This window comes from Neomonachus schauinslandi, chromosome 3 (assembly GCF_002201575.2).
Source record: "Neomonachus schauinslandi chromosome 3, ASM220157v2, whole genome shotgun sequence".
Classification (NCBI taxonomy): domain Eukaryota; kingdom Metazoa; phylum Chordata; class Mammalia; order Carnivora; family Phocidae; genus Neomonachus; species Neomonachus schauinslandi.
The window spans coordinates 136,771,926-136,775,403 of record NC_058405.1 but is presented as its reverse complement, the minus strand read 5'-3'; positions in this window follow the sequence as shown (position 1 = coordinate 136,775,403).

Below are 3,478 nucleotides of genomic sequence, written 5' to 3'. Positions count from 1 at the left end.
CCCACCCCCCACTCCAGCAACCCTCAGTTTGTTTCCTGAGATTAAGAATTTCTCATATCAGTGAGGTCATATGATACATGTCTTTCTCTGATTGACTTATTTCGCTCAGCATAATACCCTCCAGTTCCATCCACATCGTTGCAAATGGCAAGATTTCATTTTTTTCTGATGGCTGCATAATATTCCATTGTATATATACACCACATCTTCTTTATCCATTCATCTGTCGATGGACATCTGGGCTCTTTCCATAGTTTGGCTATTGTGGACATTGCTGCTATAAACATCAGGGTGCATGTACCCCTTCGGATCCCTACCTTTGTGTCTTTGGGGTAAATACCCAGTAGTGCAATTGCTGGATCTATTTTCAACTTTTTGAGGAACCTCCATCCTGTTTTCCAGAGTGGCTGCACCAGCTTGCATTCCCACCAACAGTGTAGGAGGGTTCCCTTTTCTCTGAATCCCTGCCAACATCTGTCATTTCCTGACTTGTTAATTTTAGCCATTCTGACTGGTGTGAGGTGGTATCTCATTGAGGTTTTGATTTGGATTTCCCTGATGCCAAGCAATGTTGAGCACTTTTTCATGTGTCTGTTGGCCATTTGGATGTCTTCTTTGGAAAAATGTCTGTTCATGTCTTCTGCCTATTTCTTGATTGGATTCTTTGTTCTTTGGGTGTTGAGTTTGATAAGTTCTTTGTAGATTTTGGATACTAGCCCTTTATCTGATATGTCATTTGCAAATATCTTCTCCCATTCTGTCGGTTGTCTTTTGGTTTTGTGGACTGTTTCCTTTGCTTTGCAAAAGCTTTTTATCTTGATGAAGTCCCAATAGTTCATTTTTGCCCTTGCTTCCCTCGCCTTTGGTGATGTTTCTAGGAAGAAGTTGCTGTGGCTGAGGTCGAAGAGGTTGCTGCCTATGTTCTCCTTTAGGATTTTGATGGACTCCTGTCTCACATTTAGGTCTTTCAACCATTTGGAGTCTATTTTTGTGTGTGGTGTAAGGAAATGGTCCAGTTTCATTCTTCTGCATGTGGCTGTCCAGTTTTCCCAACACCATTTGTTGAAGAGACTGTCTTTTTTCCATTGGACATTCTTTCCTGCTTTGTCAAAGATTAGTTGACCATAGAGTTGAGGGTCCATTTCTGGGCTCTCTATTCTGTTCCATTGATCCATGTGTCTGTTTTTGTGCCAGTACCATACTGTCTTGATGATTACAGCTTTGTAATAGAGCTGAAGTCCGGAATTGTGATGCTGCCAGCTTTGCTTTTCTTTTTCAACATTCTTCTGGCTATTCAGGGTGTTTTCTGGTTCCGTACAAATTTTAGGATTATTTGTTCCATTTCTTTGAAAAAAGTTGATGGTATTTTGATAGGGATTGCATTAAATGTGTAGGTTGCTCTAGGTAGCATTGACATCTTCACAATATTTGTTCTTCCAATCCATGAGCATGGAACATTTTTCCATTTCTTTGTGCCTTCCTCAATTTCTTTCATGAGTATTCTATAGTTTTCTGAGTACAGATTCTTTGCCTCTTTGGTTAGATTTATTCCTAGGTATCTTATGGTTTTGGGTGCAATTGTAAATAGGATTGACTCCTTAATTTCTCTTTCTTCTGTCTTGTTGTTGGTATATAGAAATGCCACTGATTTCTGTGCATTGATTTTATATCCTGCCACTTGACTGAATTCCTGTATGAGTTCTAGCAGTTTTGGGGTGGAGTCTTTTGGGTTTTCCACATGAAGTATCAGACCACCTGCAAAGAGTGAGAGTTTGACTTCTTCTCTGCCAATTCGGATGCTTTTTATTTCTTTTTGTTGTCTGATTGCTGAGGCTAGGACTTCTAGTACTGTGTTGAACAGCATTGGTGATAGTGGACATCCCTGCTGTGTTCCTGACCTTAGGGGGAAAGCTCTCAGTTTTTCCCCATTGAGAATGGTATTTGCTGTGGGCTTTTCATAGATGGCTTTTATGATATTGAGGTATGTGCCCCCTATCCCTATACTCTGAAGAGTTTTGATCAAGAAAGGATGCTGTACTTTGTTAAATGCTTTTTCTGCATCTATTCAGAGGATCATATGGTTCTTGTTCTTTCTTTTATTAATGTATTGTATTACATTGATTGATTTGTGGATGTTGAACCAAACTTGCAGCCCAGGAATAAATCCCACTGGGTCATAGTGAATAATCCTTTTAACGTACTGTCGGATCCTATTGGCTAGTATTTTGGTGAGAATTTTTGCATCCATGTTCATCAGGGATATCAGTCTGTAATTCTCCTTTCTGATGGGGTCTTTGTCTGGTTTTGGGATCAAGGTAATGCTGGCCTCATAAAATGAGTTTGGAAGTTCTCCTTCCATTTCTATTTTTTGGAACAGTTTCAGAAGAATAGGTATTAATTCTTCTTGAAATGTTTGGTAGAATTCTCCTGGGAAACCATCTGTCCCTGGGCTCTTGTTGGAAAATTTTTGATGACTGCTTCCATTTCCTTAGTGGTTATAGGTCTGTTCAGGTTTTCTATTTCTTCCTGGTTCAGTTTTGGTAGTTGATACATCTCTAGGAATGCATCCATTTCTTCCAGGTTATCTAATTTGCTGGCATAGAGTTGCTCATAATATGTTCTTATAATTGTTTGTATTTCTTTGGTGTTGGTTGTGATCTCTCCTCTTTCATTCATGATTTTATTTATTTGGGTCATTTCTCTTTTTTTTTTAGTTTTTATTTATTTATTTGACAGAGAGAGACACAGCAAGTGAGGGAACACAAGCAGGGGGAGTGGGAGAGGGAGAAGCAGGCTTCCCATGGAGCAGGGAGCCCAACGTGGGGCTTGATCCCAGGACCCTGGGATCACGACCCAAGCCAAAGGCAGACGCCAAACAACTGAGCCACCCAGGTGCCCCTCTTTTCTTTTTGGTAAGTCTGGCCAGGGGTTTATCAATCTTATTAATTCTTTCAAAGAACCAGCTCCCAGTTCCATCGATCTGTTCTACTGTTCTTTGGGTTTCTATTTCATTGATTTTCTGCTCTGATCTTTATTATTTCTCTTCTCCTGCTGGGTTTAGGCTTTATTTGCTGTTCTTTCTCCAGGTCCTTTAGGTGTAGGGTTAGGTTGTGTATTTGAGACCTTTCTTGTTTCTTGAGAAAAGCTTGTATTGCTGTATACTTTCCCCTCAGGACCACCTTTGCTGCATCCTAAAGATTTTGAACAGTTGTGTTTTCATTTTCATTTGTTTCCATGAATTTTTAAAATTCTTCTTTGATTTCCTGGTTGACCCTCTCATTCTTTAGTAGGATGCTCTTTAGCCTCCATATATTTGAGTTCTTTCCAACTTTCCTCTTGTGATTGAGTTCTAGTTTCAAAGCATTGTGGTTCAAAAATATGCAGGGAATGATCCCAATCTTTTGGTACCAATTGAGACCTGATTTGTGACCTAGGATGTGATCTATTCTAGAGAATGTTCCATGGGCATTAGAGAAGA